This window comes from Protopterus annectens, chromosome 8.part1 (genome assembly GCF_019279795.1).
Source record: "Protopterus annectens isolate FY-2018-M chromosome 8.part1, PAN1.0, whole genome shotgun sequence".
Lineage (NCBI taxonomy): Eukaryota > Metazoa > Chordata > Ceratodontiformes > Protopteridae > Protopterus > Protopterus annectens.
The window spans coordinates 386,934,942-386,953,975 of NC_056742.1; positions in this window are offsets into that span (position 1 = coordinate 386,934,942).

The window sequence follows — 19,034 nt, forward strand, 5'->3', positions numbered from 1 at the left end:
CCATGACAGTAGCCCAGGAATTCATGCTTCACAGGGATGTGTTTCTAGAGTTTTTCCATGGAGGGGTACTCCTCAAATAGATTTATTTGCCTGTCCCATGAACAGACAACTTCCAAAATTTTGTGCCAGAGTTCCAGACCCTCTGGTATGGAAAGTGAACGCCCTATACTTTTCATGGAAGGGGATGTTTCTTTATGCATTCCCCCTTCCCCCTCATCCAAAAGGTCCTGCTGAAGATATAGCCAGGACAAGCCAAAAATCTTGCTGGTGGCTCTGTTTTGGCCAAGACAGCACTCTTTCCATATTCTTCTGCATTTAGCCAAGGACAATCATCACAAGTTACCCCACCGGGTGGATTTTCTTACACAAGATATGGGTCACATATCCATCCATACCGGACTTCCAGAATCTAACTCTATGGGTGATAGGCTTTTGATCCCTTTCTTACACCTTTTTTCTGAGGACGTGTTTCTAGTCCTGTAGGAGGCCAGGAAACCCAACACTAGGAGATCCTATTTATCCAAATGGAAGAGGTTCTCCATTTGGACTCTAAAGAAAGACCTAGATCAATTTTCAGTGGACATTCCAGTGTTTTTTTCCTGTTTGTGTGAGCTACTTCAGGCTGGGTTGGACTATTCTTCTGTTAAAAACCATCTATTAGCCATTTCAGCATGTCTGCCTTTATCTCCTCCTCAAGCTTCTAGGTTGGAAGTTAAGCTCTTCCTGAAATGTGCCCTTCACATTAGACCTCCCAGGAAATCTATTCCTCCTCCCTGGGAGGTAAGATCTGTCCTGGAAAAGCTCACTCAGGCTCCTTTTGAGCCTTTAGCACCAGCTTCCTTAAAATGTTGTACTTGGGGAAAAGAATCCTGTTAGTAGCCATCACTTCTGCCAGAAGGGTTTCTGAACTCCAAGCCCTTATTGCTTGCCAACCTTTTCTCATTTTCCACAAAAACAGGGTATCTCTCCATACTAAGCCTTCCTTTATGCCCAAGGTGGTTAATGACGTGTCCCTAAACCAATCTATTCATCTGCCCACATTTTTTCCTAACCCTAAAAAACCCTAGTGAAAGGGTACTTCATTTCTTGGATGTGCAAAGACAACTCTGTTTTTATCTGGACAAAATCTAACCTACTAGGAAAACTGACCATGTGTTTCCTTCTGTCCACCCTAGGGTGCTAGGAAAACCTGTCTCCAAAGAGACTATTTCTACTTTGATTTCTAGGGCTATTTCTTACATTTATGTCTCCCATGGGAAGACGCTTCCTTTCTCTGTGAAGGCTCACTCCACTAGATCAGTAGCCTCTTCAGGGTGTTTCTTCAAATGTCTGGACACTGCATCTGTTTTGGAAGTGGCCACATGGTCTTCTGTCCATACCTTCACCAAACATTAGAAACTGGACACTCTCCAGGTCTAGAGCGGGATTTGCTAGGGTAATCCTGCATGACTTCATAGAAACCTCTGCTCCATCCTCCCTTTCCTTTCCACAAGTTTTGGTGCTCTCCCAAAGGTTAAGAATACTGCAACACAGGAATAGAAGGACATAGAATAGCTGTGTAAAACCTTACCATAAGCATAGATGTCCTTCTCTTCCATGTTGCAGTATTCTATCCCACCCTTCTTAACCCCTTGGGGCTTGCTGTTTGCTGGATGATGTCATATACCTCATATCTTTGGACTGCTGTTCTGACTGGGGCATTCATTTCTGAGGAATGGTACGTGCCGACATTACCTTTATGGCCAACTTTGCCTGCCTTGCTCTGTGCAACATTGCATGTACCATGCAGTAGCAAAAGTCTTTTGTATACTGGCCGGACGTTCAGGTCACCTAGGTGGGGGAATCCCAAAGGTTAAGAATACTGCAACATGGAAGGGAAGGACATCTATAATTATGATAAGATTTTTACAATTATTCTTTTCTGCCCTCCTGTGGGTTATTTGTATGCAAAATGTAAGAGATAAATACCACCATGGAATGTAAAGTTAGGCCTCTTAAGATTCTCACAGATCAATAGGGTATTGCATATCTATGAACCTCCAATGGGAATAGAGTACAATACAGCATGCAAGACTGTCACTATGAATTACACTGCATATACAGGGGCAATATTTCAATCCTCACTTTGAGTGCTAAATGAAACTTTCAAGGAGTTCTACCTTGATAGGCACAAAATGTACATAAGCCTGCCATTCTGCCCTTAAAGAATTAAATTTAGCTTAATGTAGAATTTGACCCCACCATTATTCACAGGGCCTGTACTGGGCATTTTTGTAATAACAGCTCTCCAGGTGAAAAATCGCCCACCACCTATTTCTGCCTGTATAATAACCCTCCTCCAAATGGCTATCTGTGAAAGAATACCACTAATCGTATGGCACTTCTAGGCTAATCTCCAATGGAGTCTTTGGATCTGTCACCAGTTACTGTGAAATACAAAAAATAGGTCTACTGAGAATGAATGAGAAATAATCTGAAAGGAAGGGGCTGATGGACAGTAAACAGTAGGGCAAAAACACAGGAAAGTTGTAATAAAAATCCCCCTAAAACACATCCTTACACATGCTGAATAGACATTGACATGCGTTTAACTGTGATCAAGTTGACATCAATGGTTGGTCACCTTTGTACACAGCTGGCCTTTCCACACCCTAAAATAGCCACATTCTGAATGGGTGAAAATCTGAAGTTATGATCAAGTGAAAAAAAAAATCACAGCAATGATGCATTTCGGTGTTTTTCTCATGCATACACAGTTACATAGATGATCTGTTGCTTATAGACACATGCAGCCTGCCCCATTGCCCCCTGAGAATAACCACTGAAATGGGTGCACCTCTGAAATTTGAAAGCGTTGAAGTAAACAAAATAATAATCACTGTAATGTATCTCTATTTTTTCTCTCTGATCTGCATATCCAGTTACACTGTCTTTGACAAACCATATTGACAAACATGTGCACCCTATTTACTTAGCCTCCATACCTCAGTATAACCTTTTTCTGAATAGATGCACCTCTCATGCTTGATTTTTATCAACTGAAAGCAATATTGGCCACAATAATGACTTTTTTCTCCTACAGAGATGCACACAGTGCCCTTGACAAGCCACATTGTGAATTAGCTTTCACAAACAACCATCTCTTCTTCTTCTTCTTTTGGCTGCTCCCGTTAAGGGTCGCCACAGCGGATCAACTGTTTCCATTTCTTCCTGTCCTCTGCATCTTGCTCTGTCACACCAACCACCTGCATGTCCTCTCTCACCACATCCATAAACCTTATCTTAGGCCTTCCTCTTTTCCTGTTACCTGGCAGCTTCATCCTTAGCATCTTTTTTCCCAATATACTCTGCATCCATCCTCAGCACATGTCCAAACCAACGTAATCTTGCCTCTCTGGCTTTGTCTCCAAACCTTTCAACCTGGGCTGACCCTCTAATATACTTATTCCTCATCCTGTCCATCCTCGTCACACCCAGTGCAATTCTTATCATCACCTCTGCCACATCAAGCTCTGACTGCTGCCTTTTTGTCAATGCCACAGTCTCTGACCCGTATAACATAGCTGGTCTCACTACCCTCTTGTAGACCGTATCTTTCACTGTTACTTGTACTCGTCTGTCACAAATCACTCCTGACACTCTTCTCCACCCACTCCATCCTGCCTGTACTCTCTTCTTCACCTCTCGTCCACACTAACCATTACTCTGAACTGTTGATCCCAAGTATTTAAATCATCCACCTTCGCCACCTCTACTCCCTGCATCCTCACCATTCCTCTATCCTCCCTCTCAGTCACACACATATATTCTGTCTTAGTCCTGCTGACCTTCATTCCTTTTCTCTCTAGAGCATATCTCCACCTCTCCAGGGTCTTCTCCACCTGTTCCCTACTCTCACCACAGATCACAATGTCATATGCAAACATAGTCCACGGGGACTCATGTCTTATCTCTTCTATCAACCTGTCCATCACCATTGCAAATAAGAAAGGGCTCAGAGCTGATCCTTGATGTAATCCCACCTCCACTTTGAACGCATCCATCACTCCCACCGCAGACGTCACCGCTGTCACACTACCCTCATATATATCCTGTACCACTCCTACATACTTCTCTGACACTCCAGACTTCCTCATACAATACCACAACTCCTCTCTAGGCACCCTGTCATATGTTTTCTCTAAGTACACAAAGACAATGCAACTCCTTCTCACCTTCTCTGTACTTCTCCATCAACACTCTCAGAGCAAACATCGCATCTGTAGTGCTCTTTTCTGGCATGAAACCATACTGCTGATCACTAATCATCACCTCCCGTCTTAACCTGGCTTCCACTACTCTTTCCCATAACTTCATGCTGCGACTGATCAATTTAATCCCTCTGTAGTTACTACAGCTCTGCACATCACCCTTATTCTTAAAAATAGGTACCAAAACACTTGTTTCTCCATTCCTCAGGCATCCTCTCACTTTCCAAGATTTCATTAAACAATCTAGTTAAAAACTCCACTGCCATTTCACCTAAACACTTCCATGCTTCCACAGGTATGTCATCTGGACCAACATCCTTTCCATTCTTCATCCTCTTCATAGCTATCCTTACTTCCTCCTTGCTAATCCACTGCACTTCATGATTCACTATCCGCACATCATCCAACCTTCTCTCACTCTCGTTCTCAAGCCCCTCAAAGTACTTTTTCCATCTACTCAACACACTCTCCTTGCTTGAGTACATTTCCTTCATAATCCTTTATCACCCTTACCTGCTGCACATCTTTACTAGCTCGGTCCCTCTGTCTAGCCAATCAGTACAGGTCCTTTTCTCCCTCCTTAGTGTCCAACCTCTCATACAACTCTTCATATGCCTTATCCTTAGCCTTCGCCACCTCTCTCTTTGCCATGCACCTAATCTCCTTATACTCTTGTCTATTTTCTTCATCTCTCTGACAATCCCACTTCTTCGCCAACCTCTTTGTCTGTATACTCTCCTGTACTTCTTCATTCCACCACTAGGTCTCCTCTTTCCAGATGTCACACCAAGCACCTTTCTAGCCATCTCTCTTACTAGCTCTGCTGTAGTTACCCAGCTATTCGGTAACTCTTCACTGCCACCCAGTGCCTGTCTTAACTCTTCCCTGAACTCCACCTCACAATTACCCTTTTTCAATTTCCACCATTTCATCCTTGGTGCTGCCCTCACACTCATCCTCCTCTTCTTGATAACCAATGTCATCCTACAAACCACCATCCTATGCTGCCTAACTACACTTTCCCCTGCCACCACTTTACAGTCTCCAATCTCCTTCAGACTGGCTCTTCTACATAAGATATAATCTACATGTGTGCATCTTCCTCCACTCTTGTATGTCACCCTATGCTCCTCCTTCTTGTTAAAATACGTATTCACCACAGCCATGTCCATCCTTTTCGCAAAATCCACTACCATCTGACCTTCTGCATTCCTTTCCTTAACACCATACCTACCCATCACTTCCTCATCCCCTCTGATCCCATCACCAACATGCCCATTGAAATCTGCTCCAATCACCAGTCTCTCACCCTTGGGTACAGTCATCACCACTTCATCCAACTCACTCCAAAATTTTTCTTTCTCATCCATCGCACACCCAACTTGTGGAGCATATGCACTAACAACATTCATCATTACACCATCAATTTGCATTTTCATAAACATCACTCTATCCGACACTTTTAACCTCCAAAACACTCTTAGCAAACTGTTCCTTCAGGATAACCCCTACGCCATTTCTCCTCCCATCCACACCATGATAAAACAATTTGAACCCACCTCCGATACACCTAGCCTTGCTCCCCTTCCATCTGGTCTCTTGCACACACAATATATCAACCTTCTTTTGGTCCATCATATCAGTTAGCTGTCTCCCTATACCAGTCATGCTGCCAACATTCAAAGTTCTGACCCTCACTATAACAGTCCTAGCCTTTGCCTGCCTTCGGGCATCCCTTCCCCCTCTTCTCCTCCTTCGGCCAACAGTAGCCCAATTTCCACCAGCACCCTGTTGGCCAACAGTACTGGTGGAGGTCGTTGTTAACCCGGGCCTCAACCGATCCAGTATGTATATCTGTACTGTTGTCCACATGTATGATTTGGCAAAATTTTATGCTGGATGTCCTTCCTGATGCAACCCTCCCCATTTATCCGGGCTTGGGACTGGCACAAAGAAATGCACTGGCTTGTGCATCCCCAGTCACACAAATAGACATTTTCTGAGTGGGCAGACATCTGTTGCTTGAGTGTGAGTGGGGGACTGAAACAGTGCTCAGAGTAATGCATTTCAACTCATTTCTCTCACATTTGAATACACACATACGCTGCCCCTCTTAAGTCAGGAGGATAATTTATTTATATTATCTTCTCTGTCAGAATGCTACTAAATTAAAAAAAAAATCACAAAGCTATGTTGCCATAATGTGTGCTAATAATACTTCCCACAGATTTGTATTGTGTACTGTCAACCTGCAATAAAATGTAATTCCTAACAAAATCAGAGCATCTGCATCTGGCACTCTCCTGTGAGCACCAGTGTAATGACGTCAGATTACCAGGTAAGCAGTAGCAGCAGTTTCTCTGAGCATCTTTGTGATGTCTACATAAAGGTAAAATGTCTGAAAGTTTGAGATGCATGTCTAGGTGCTTACAAGAGCAGAAATGCATGTCTAGGTGCTTACAAGAGCAGAGATGCATGTCTAGGTGCTTACAAGAGCAGAGAACTGAGATGTTTTTTTTCCAGAAATCTATGGTTTTAGTGAAGTGATGGTCTAAGTCATTTTTGAAATATGAATTAAGCAATAACCGATGACGTGGTGTGGTATATTGAAGATTTACCCATGGTTGGTGTGGTTTAATCATGAGGGTGAAGCCAGAGTGATTAAACAAAGGCAACCATGGGTAAATCTTCAATATACCACAACCACGGAGTCTGTTATTGCTATTATACAATGACATTATTTAAGAAAAAAATACTTACTTTTCTTAAATAATGTCTTTGTATAATGGCAGATTGCTGTTCTTCCACCGGTTGTGGTATACTGTCTGCGTTTTGATGTACTGCGCATGCATAGGTTCCTACGCATACCCAGTACATCAAGGCTTTAAAATGGAAGCAACGACGAAAATAAAGTCTCCATTGCTGCGTTTTCTCTCTCTTTTTGTTTTATTGTAAAAAAAAAAATGTTTTGGGGCAGTTTATACCAACAGAAAAAAGTCCGGGCGACCAGACCTTTTTCCGTTGGTTCATAGGTTCATAGGTTGGTACTAGGCTATCAGCCCTAGGGCCTATACAAGCCTAGCCATAACAATTCCCTGGCTAGTTCTTCCCACACTATTTACTTCCTTGGACCCCTATCTAGCAGGGTGACTGATGTGATCCCCGGGGTGAATTTCCTTTCTCCCATCCAATCGTCAAGGTTCCTTTTGAAAAGGGCCAAAGAGGCACTCCGCTTGACATGTATGGGCAATCTATTCCAGAGTCTGGGGAGTCTCTGGGTCAGGAACCTATCCCTCCAGCATGTTTTGTTTATTGTGATGACAAGGTTTAGATACTTGGAATGTGTGGCTCTGAGGGATTGGGATTTCTTTAAGTGTAGCATGTCCAACAGCTCTGGGTTTGACATGGCCTTGTATGTTAAGCAGAGATCGCCTCTGAGTAGACGATATGTGACAGAGTATAGCTGGAGTTTTTTAAGGCGGTCAGCATAGGGCATCTGCTTTAGGCCTGTGATACTTTTAGTGAGGCATTTCTGCGGCCTTTCCGGTTGTTGCAGATGTCTTGAGAGGTACATACCAAACTGGTCGTTGTATTCTATAATGGGTCTAATGAGGGATGAGTACAGTGGGACAATGACCTCCTTTTTTCTGTATGAAAAGCCCTTACTGATGAGGTGTGCCACATAGAAGGATTTTCTGACTGTTGTGGCGATGTGGTTATCGAAGGTGAGTCCACTGTCCACCTGTGTCCCTATGTCTCTTATCACACTTTCGGCGTTTAGTGTACTGCCACCTATGTGGTAATTCACGGGTACATGTATTTTTCCCAATGGGGATAACTATACATTTCTTGACATTGAGCTTGAGCCCATGGCTCTGGCACCAAGCACCTGTTTCTGTAAGGCCCTTTTGTAGAGTATCCACATCATTTGCGGATTCAATAATGGCTCCCAGTTTGCAGTCATCTGCGAATTTTGTTAGCCAGAGTCCCTTAGTGTTGGCCTGTACTTCAGAGAAGTAGATGCCAAGCAAGAGCGGTCCCAAGACTGAACCCTGAGGTACTCCACTTGTCTGTAGCTAGATTTGGAGTTGGCTACTTTTACAGTGTGGGTTCTATCAGTAAGCAACCCATTGGGTGACGTAGGGATTAATGCCCAGCTTAGTAAGTTTATCTATGATTCCAGAATGGGGGATGGTGTCAAAGGCCTTGGCGAGGTCTAGATAGGCTGTGTGGACCACCTTACCCTTGTCCATGACTCTGGAGACTGATTCGAAGAAGTCAATCAGGTTCAGGAGACAAGATCGGCCCTTCACGAACCCAGACTGGGTGGTGTCCAGTGTTTGAAGGTTGCCAATGTCTTTGTTTATAAGTTCCATGATAATACGCTCCATGGCCTTGCAGATAAGGCTCGTCAGACTGATGGGACAATGGTTTCCGGGATCCAAGGTGGATCCCCCCTTGTGGAGTGGGATAACTGTAGCTCTGCGCCACTCAGTGGGCACGAAACCTGAGGTGAGGCTATGATTAAACATGACACTTAGGTGAGGTGCCAGTTCATATTGTAGTTCATGTAGTACACAGCCTGGGATGTCATCTGGTCCCATGGATGCTGTATTCTTAGCTTTGGAGAGTGCGTTTTTTTACCTGTGTGGCCGTTATTACCGGAATTTGGCAATCTTCCGGTATTGAGATGGGCCATTTAGGGGGTGAGAGGGGGGTGAAGTTGGCACTGAATCGATCTGCCAGGATATTGACAGTATCCTTGGGATCAGTATATTTAATGCCATTCTGTTGTAGCTCAGAGCATATCTGAGCATTGCCATTTAGATTCTTGACATAACTATAGAATGCCTTGTGGTTGTCTTTGGAATCTTTGGCAATTTTATTTTCATAACTAGCTTTGGAGGATTTTATGAGGGATCTCAGTTTCTTACTGAGGCTGGTAAGGGAGTTTTTTGCATCCTGGGATTTTCCGCTTTTCTGCAACAGTTTCTTCTTTTTGTTGTAAAGTTTGTTTATGGCAGGGGACCACCAGATTGGTTTCCCTTTTTTGGATGAGAGCATCTTGGTTCTATTTGGGATGGCACGATTCATGCATGAGTGGATGTGCTCGTACAGTGCCTTAGTGTAGGATTCAGCAGTTGAACTTTCAGTTCCCGTCTGCATGGGTGTCATGAAGTTTGTAACTTCTGACTTGAGTAGCATGAAGTTGGCTTTGGAGAAGTTTTTTATGGAGGTTTTCTTACTGGGGGGTGGGGGTGGAATGTGGATGTTAAGGGTGATTAGCTTATGGTCAGACCTGACTAATGAGGGGGTGACCATAGGTGCGGAGCATCGATTTCCCATGTTGGTAATGACCAGGTCTAGGATATTGGAGCCCCTGGTGGGAATATGGATTAGTTGATCCAGAGCATTGGAATTTATGAATTCCAAGAACCATTGGGCAAAGGTGTTGGTACACGAGTAGTTTTCCCAGTTAATGGCAGGGTAGTTAAAATCACCCAGTATTAGGGTGTTTGGTTCTATCTTAATATTTTCCAGTATGATTAGAAAGGTGTAATGAGAATCTTGGGGCATGGTGGGGGATCTGTAGCAAGCTACATTGCAAGCTACAATTTTGATTGCAGTCTTACCTAGTGTTAGTTGCACCTGGAGAATTTCAGATGCATTGTGTTGGGCAACTAGCCTGGTATATTGTGGGATTTACAACGGGCACGCTGGTTGGGCTGGCCAATCAGCGTGCATGTTTTAGAATATTAATAGGGAGGAATTGTATTAATTTCTAATTTTTAATTTATTAAGAAACAGTCTCTGCATGAAATTTAGCGTGTAATGAGTGCTGTTTGATGACATGCAGGTAGTATAAAGCTGGAGATTTGGTAGGCCTTGGGGTGAATATTCATAAATAATCAAGAAGAAGGCAAAGGATAGAGCCTTGAGGAGTTCCTATATGTTGAACAGCCTGAGTTTTACCATGATAATCCAGTGATGAATGTTTATTTTTTCAAAGTATATCCAAACCGTTCTTATTATCTAGTAATTGATGCAAGCTGGATGGAAGTTATCAGTGGCAGATTTACATTGTGTGGTATATTTTTTTCACTTAAGCTTCACACACTATAGTATAGATGCTAAAATATTGGTTAATGTTTAACTGGTGGAATGAATATTCATAGATCTATGGATGTGTGCATGTTACATACATCTTTTCATTTTTTAAGCAGCATTGAATGCTAGTATGAAGCCACATGCTTAAACTTTCTTCCGTGTTCTTTAGTATGTTGTTAAAGCAGATGCACCAATTATATTTTTCATAATTTATTTACAAACTTCTTCTTCTTTTGGCTCTTCCTGGTTAGTAGTCGCCACAGCGGATCACCTGTCCGCTCATGATTGGCAGTGGAGTTTTTACAGTGTCGAGTTGCCTGCCCGGCACCCAACCTTCCACAGAAGGCACACACATGCACACACTCACACCTAGGGCCAATTTAGTGTGTCCAGTCCACCTACAGCATGTCTTTGGGATGTAGGAGGAAACCGGAGCACCCGGAGGAAACCCACGCAACCACAGGGAGGACATGCAGACTCCGCACAGAAGGCACCCCAGCCGAGGATCAAACCAGAGAACCTCTTGCTGTGAGGCAGCAATGCTAACCACTGAATTTATTTACAAACTGTGAACAATAATTACTGGAATACGCATGTCACACTTATGGCTACATTGCACACATACACTAAGTCATTTATTTTTGTAGATGAAACCATTTTGCCAAATAGATAGCTTTCTCAATCTGCTCATTTAAAAATGGAAATATAGTTAGATCCTAACACTGGAAATATTCACCAATATTGACTACAACCAACGTGTACTTTCATAGTCACACAAGCTGCACCTTCATTTGATATAAGTGATTAATGTGAGACTCTTGTCCTTGTATTGAAGCATGTATGAAAAGGTTGCTGTTTCTCATAATTTATGTAGCAAGGAAACATTTACACCTTTGTTAGTCACTTCCTTTCTGTGTCCTTTTTTTTTTAGTATTGGCACCTTGTATTTGCAAGGCTGCATGTTTATAATTTTGCTACCAATTCATTTACTGGAGGAAATGTGATGTCGGCACTTGGTAGCCAATATGTCATATTTTTCATGTCACCCTGGCAGTTCCGCTTCAGACATAGTCATGTAAATTGACAGATACTGCTTCCAGGTCTGGTGAAGTGTTGGGAATTGAACCCTGACTTTGACCCAGACAACCTGAGTTAAAGTGGCAGCTCAAATACTTGCTGTCATGGGGACGAGAGGAATGAGGTTGGTTAGCCTGCTTGCCTTCCTTCAGTTGGGGAAGGAGAGGGGTATGTGTTCTGGGCACAAGGGTTACGTAGATATATTTGTTTCAAAAAGGCAGGGATATTTGACCATGTCCCTTGCAGAAGCATGGATATGCACCACAAAAGCCCTTTGCATTTTAACCATTGGATGCCACAAGCATGTACAGAGGGATAGCAAGGCTTATGTGGAACCCCCCAACCCCTGTAACTCCACAAGGATGGTGGTGCTAGTTCTAGTTTCTCCAGTCCTTACCATCAGGCCCAGGGAGAGTAAATGAATCCGTAGAAGGGATTGATGGTCATCAGAGCTGTACACACACACAGACACAGACACAGACACACAGACACAGACACAGACACAGACACAGACACAGACACAGACACACACTTTTGTTTACCAGGTTGATTTGGCCCTTTTTCAGAGGGGACTTATGATAGGATCAGGAGTGAAGAACACAAATTAACAACATGTACAAGTTACAAGAGATACAAAAATACAACACAAATGTGCAATGAGGTATAAAGCATAATTAAAATGACATACGATTCAAAAAGGCTGCAGAATGCAAGTAGAGTGCAAAGTACAATGGAGAAACTGAGGTGGAGCCATAAACAGGAGAAATTATAACTGAGGTTATAAATAAAATGCCTGCAAATAAATTGTGTGTGTGTATGTGCGTGTGTATATATATATATATATATACATACATAGTGGGAAGAGTTATACAGACAAACTGCTTTGGGCATCAGCTGTGGTGTGTAGTATCCAGAAGAAGGGAGGATACAGACCACAGACTGCACCCTGTGTCAGAGCTATAGCTGCTCAATAGTATAACAATTTGGTCTAGATGATTGTCGTGTTAACAAATGTCACAAAAATGGGTATGGGTGCTTGCCAGTAATAAGTGAGTTGAGGAACCACCCAACTCTGACCTATGCCAGGGACCCATGCTAACAATGGGAGAGGTTTATATGTCTCTGCTGCTCCATGTGTGCCTGCCATGAACCAAACAGTTCTGGGTCAATAAGCTACTGGCTGGCCAGTGTCCAATTGCCAACCTGAGTTTGTCTGAGATAGATTTTGTATCCAAAGTTTGCTCAACAGAGCTATCAACCTGCGAAGCACGAACTAACAATTGCTACACTCAGTCCAGGTTCACTGACAAGATTCAGCTTGGAACTGGATGACATGATGTTAAGGAGGAGGAGACCAAATTAATTTTATGTATCCAGAAGACAAGGTGGAAGGGTAGTGAAGCAAAGGCTCTTAGCTTGGGATCCATAATGTACTACTCAGGAGGTGTACAGTTTAGAAATGGTGTGGGCATTGTGCTGAAGGGGAGGCCTTTCTCTTAATTTCTCCAAGTCTTTTGGGTATCTAATGCAATGTCAAGAATGGACCCCATTGCTAAGTCAAAGTATGATCCAAGTTCATGAAATTAGTATTGTTTCAATCTTTGATATTCGCCAGATGGGCTTTTCACAGCATCCACAATGTGCGCAGTCCTTCTGCACTTTGTATGGAGTTGCATGTATTGGTAACATATCTAAGTATGACTGTAAATTGTTTTTTATAAGACCCGTTGTACCTGCTGCTATTGGAACTGTCTGGGTATCCTTCTCCCACATTACCATTGTTTCTGCCTGCAAATCCTGGTATTTTATGACCTTGTGTTTTTCTGTACGTAAGACACTGTAGTCACTGGGTGTAGCAGTTTCAATGATTGATGCTACATTTGTCTTCTTCTCATGGACTCCTGTATCAGGTTTTCTAGCATCTATTTTTTGAACGGTTGGTAATGGGTGATCCCATGTGATATAAACTTCATCATTTACTATAATGCTTTGTGGCTCATGTTTCCAGTGTTTTTCAGCTACTCAATATTATAATGTTTGCACAATCCCCAATGCAACAGTTTTGCCACATTATTATGCCTTTCAGTATACAGTCCTGCCATTAGTTTATCACAGCCAGCAACATGGTGTGTGACGGTTTCCAATTCTGTTTTACAAAACCTACATTTGTAAATTCACCTCTCCTTAACTATCCCTGTGTTCGATTCTGATTAACATAAAGTTGTTCCTAGAGTTTTTTATACTTGCAACTATATTTATGCATTTTCCACATTTCTTGCCTTCTCATTTGATCCTTCATCTTATATTTTTTCTTTTATTTTATGGCATATTCAGATGCTGCCTGATTTTTTCTCCTTTTGGTTTGATTTCCATTCCCACTTGACACCGATATGCTTCTGCTAAACTAAGCATGAAGTCATCTTAGACTTATTCTCCTCATGTTTCAACACTTTCACTACATTTGGGTCTTGTGAAGTCAGCAGATATGTATGCAGTCCTACGACTGCAGATCTATACATGTAATCAGTTTTGAGGAGGCCCATACCCCCTTCAGAATGAGGAATATATACCTTTGGGATGCACTGATTTTTATAAATCATTTGATGAGCATGAAGCATCTTCCTGTTTTCATGTCCAACCTAGCCAACATCTTTTGGGGTCAGTCAATCACTCCAAAACTGTAAGTTAGGACAGGAAGAGCAAATTGGTTTATAGCTTGGACTTTTTGTAGATGTCAACGCTATTTTCAGTATTAATTTAAGTCTTCTAAAATATTCCTTGCTGAGTTTTATTCACATTTGTTCATGTTTTATTCTTGATCATTCAATTCCCAAATATTTATACACTCCCTCATGCTCAAGTTCTTTTATATCACATTCCTGTCTCAAACTGATTTTTTTTGGTGCTGCAGGTTTCCTGCTTTAAAGGTTGCTTTTGCACATTTATCAAGACCAAATGACATTCTTATATCATCTGAAAAAGTTATGACTACTTGCAGTTGTGCTTTCAGTTCCTCATCTTATGAACTATACAGTTTTAAATCATCTACAAAAAGAAATTGAGAAGTCTTTACATTTGGTTTCTTTCTGGGAGCCAAATTGTGGCCATGACCTAATCTTTTAAGTAGACAGCTTAATGGGTTAAGGGCAAGACAAAAGAGAAGCAGCGACAGCAAGTCACCCTGGAATATCCCCCTTTGAATTTTTATCCCTGGAATAATAATTTGTCCTTTATCTTGGCTTAACTGCAGTCATTTGCCACTGTTTCTTGGTTACTGTAATGTAATTGATCAGTGTAGGGTGTATCATACATTTTTAAGCACTCTTTTATCCATGAATGTGGGATACTGTCAAATTCTTTTTTGTAGTCTATCCATGCCATACTTATATTTTTCCCCTATTTACAGTTCTCCATTATGACTTTAACAACAAATGATTCTTTGTTCCATATGATTTATGTTTATTACCCTTTTGTTCTGTTGCCATGATTGAGTTTTCTTCTAAATGACTATAACCACTGTCAGCATCAATTCTAGTGTATAGTTTATACGTCATCGGAAGGAAAGTTGCTGGTCTATAGTTTTTAGTCAGGTTCATTCTTAAGTAGGAGTATTGTCTTTCCTGTTGTTAACCAGTCTGGTGTCTGTTCAGGTGTGCATATAAATAGTTCTTACTTATTCATGTAAAGATGTTAATACTTTTAGCCAGAAGTTGGATATTGCATCTGGGCCCAGGGTTTTCCAATTAGTATCTTTTCTTAACTTTATTTCAGTGTCTCTGTCCGATACTTCATCCCATTTCATATCCTGTACACTTGAACTTATTCTTTTACTTCTATCCATTTAGCATCTTTGTTATCTTCCACAGGATCGTATCTTCATAGATATTTCTCCAAAATAATGTGTTTGTTCTTTTTCTGGTGGTGTTTCAATTCCTTTTACCTTGTTTCCCAATTTTCTATAAAACATTTTTGAGTCATCAATAAATTGCTTATTTTGTACTTTCCCTCTATATTTATCTGCATATCTTCTAAGTTTTTCTGCCTGTGCTAATATTTTTAATTTATTATTTGCGATAGTGCACGATAGACCTGATCTGGTCTGAAACTGCAAATTACTTTTATCACGTCTATCTTTCTGAGTATTTTTGTCGATCTGTTCCCTCTTCTATCCTCTTCTAACAGTGATACTTCTTGTCTTAATTGCTTTATAGTTTTCTCTATACAATACTTCCATGATGGCATTCAATTTCTCCCCTTCCTTTCCCTGTAAGACTTTATCTGTTATTAATATAGCTGCACAGTAATGTATCCTATTTACTTCTGTTATATCACATGAATATCTGTGGACAGTCCTAATTAGTGTGTTCATTTGTTTTATCAAACTTCTAACTTCTTGGGTTTTATTGAATTTCTGTATTTTATTTCTTTCATTGATCTTAATATGTGTGCCCATCTCTATTAAATCAAGCAACTCTTCTCTTAGATCATTTTCTTGTAAACTGAGGGCACATTATTTGTTCTCCATTTCCTACGAGCATTCTATAGAAAGTTCCAGAACATCTTCCTGTGCCAAATTCTCTTCAGTTTCATCCTGTCATCTGTTGCTCTTTCTTATGGGAACTCACTGGCCTATCACTCCACAGTACTGACTGCATCAGAGTTGCCACAGTTTCATGTTTCTTCCCTTGTTGTGCAACTGCAACTGAACTTTTGTACTGGTTTCTTGTGGAAGGCGCCAAAGTATCTTCATGTGGCAACTGATCAGGTGTTTCCTGCTCCACTGGTTTCTCCTTAATTTGGGGGTCCACTGTGCTATCCTGCTGTCCAAAGATGTATCTGGAGCATTTCTCGGTAGGCCTTCACTGAAAATGGGCTCTGTCCCAGTCGGACTTTCCCAGTAAACAAATGTTAAATAAAAATAAATAAAATAAAAATGTTATCGGAGTTAGATTTTCTACACTAAATCCTTCACTTCACAGGTAATTCATAACTTCAGTTTCTATTTCTTTAACTTCTTGATTACTAATCATCTTTTCTACTTTTCCTCTTTGTTTTCTTATTTTTTGCATTGTAAAGTGTTCCATGTTGGGATGCCTTTGCCTGTATTTCTATTTAAATATCATTGGGGCTGCCTTTTTTGTGCTGACTAATTTGGCTTTCTCCTTTGCATAAATATCGCAGAAGATCAGATCTCTCTTTCGCATGTCTATATTTCTTTTTTATATCTTTCAAAAATCTCTTGCTTTTCTTCTTTATATTTTCGCACTTCCTCAGTCATTTCTTTTTCCAAACAGTCCAAGGTTTCTTGGTCTTTATGATGTTTTTCATAAATCTGTTGTATTAATGAACACAAATTTTTATTTGAAGCTTCCGACAGTTTTTCTTGTAGAAGTATTTTTCTTTCCTCTAATTTCTCTCTTAATCTCTGTATATCTTCTGTCTGGAAATTCTGGGCTTCTTGCATAATAGTAACAATGTTATCATTTCCTTTTTATCCTCAGTATTCTACTCTTATCATCTTTATGGCCTATCAGTGTTTGTGACTTTTGTGGACTGCCATTTCCTTCAACAACAGGGGCTCATTCTTCCCCTGGGCCTGGCCTAGCCCCATTGTAGGAATCTTTGTGTCTTGAGGATTCTACACTGTCATTTTTTTTCAGTCTTGGCACCAGTGTGCCTATCAGGATTTGGCATTTTTTTATCCAGGGTCTTGTGCACCCAGCTATCTTTGTATTTTTTTAACCTACTTCTGTCCATGGTATATGCTATATAAAATACAGTCTGAATATCAATGTCATCTTGGTAAGATTTTGTGAAAAATAGGGTCCACCTCTTGGTTACCCACCAAGACTTGAGGATGAATTCATTTCCAGCAATACTAGTCTCCTTTGCTTGCTGACTTATCTTTCTATTCAGATCCCTTCAGTAGGCAGTGAGGGATGTCATTAGAATTAGGAACAGCCGCATGGCAATCAGACTCCAGTGTAATGATAAGGCACTATTTATAATCTCAGTCTGCTCAACAGCAGGGTTTTGAAAGTGTGGAAAAGAGGGCATTCAAGGCAGCAATTGCAGGACCTATTAGATAAAGCAGGGTGGCAGGAATTGGTGTTGATAATGGGTGAATTGAATGCACACATCAGGGCAGACAGAACAGGATGTGAGGAATGCATGGATCCACATGGGAGGGACAACAGAAATAAAGGAGAAACCATTCTAGACTTCTGACTGGCAAATGGCTTGATGGTGACCAACACACAGTTCCAAGAGAGAGACAGTCACAACATTGCATACAAGAGTGGCCAAAATACAACTCCAGTAGACTTCATCTTATTAAGGGAAGGTAATTGGTGAAGAATCCCCAGTAAAATAGTTGGCACATAACATAAACCACTGGTTGTGACAATCAGCTGCAAGTAGTGGTCAGAGAAGGCTCCAAGATCAATAGAGAGACTAAGCCGAAGACCTTGAAGATGACTGGAGAGAAAGCACAGGAGTTCAAGAAGTTGCTCAGGGCCTAGCACCTCAAGATGAATAGGAAACTGGTGGAGTTGAAGAGGAATGGCAGCACTGCAAAGCAGCATTTGTAGGGACCATAGAAAAGATATGCTGCCTAGCCAGATATGAAAATAGGGTACATAAGGAAAGCTGGTGATGGGATGCAGAAATTCAGGAAGCCACCAAAAGAAAGGAGTGTAGGAAAAATTGTGAAATAGAAAAGATGGACCAGGCTAAGAAGTAATACTGGCTGGCTAAGAAAGGAGTTGCAATAACAAAGAACAGGGCATTAGAGGCACTATGCTAGCTTCTAGAAAGTGACTCTCTAGATGGCATAAAGAAACTTAACAGGGTGCAAAGCAAAGACAGAAAGATGAAGGCAGTTCATAATGTTGTGACTTCATAAGGAATGCCAACAACAGGTCATCCTACAGTCCGCAGGACATCAAAAGCAGATGGAAGGAGTATTTCCAGCAGCTTCTGAATGAAGAAGACCCCAGAGAAGCTGTACCACCCCAGCTGTACCCTATTATGAAAGGGGAGGAGGATCCCAACCTAGAAGAAGTAAGAACAGCACTAAGGGAAGGCAGATGAGGTCACAGCAGATATAATCAAGATTTTGGATGATATACGGGAGAAATGGCTCCTGAGGGTACTCATGGCGATGTGGAGAAAAGGAAATATCCCAGATGACTGGAGAATAAGCATGCTAATGCCAGTGTACAAGAACAAATGGGGCATCAACAACTGTGGGCATCACAGAGGTATCAAACTCCTGTCACAATGCGTAACACTTCTCAACCTCTTAGCCCAAGAAATCTGGACAAAGCCTGACAAATGTTCAAAAATAGGGACAGATTTTAAATATTGCTCTTAAAAACTCAGAAAGTAGCTAGAATAACACGGTTTGTGTTAAAATAAATTTTCTAATAGATATGAAATCTGAAACTGAAATGTATGTCATTATTTAGTGATTTCATTCCTCAGATCATACCAGTAATTTCATAGGTTCATAGGTTCATAGGTGGGTACTAGGCAATCGGCCCTAGGGTCTATACATGCCCAGCCAAAAAGGTACCCTTGCTTTTGCCACCCAAGAAA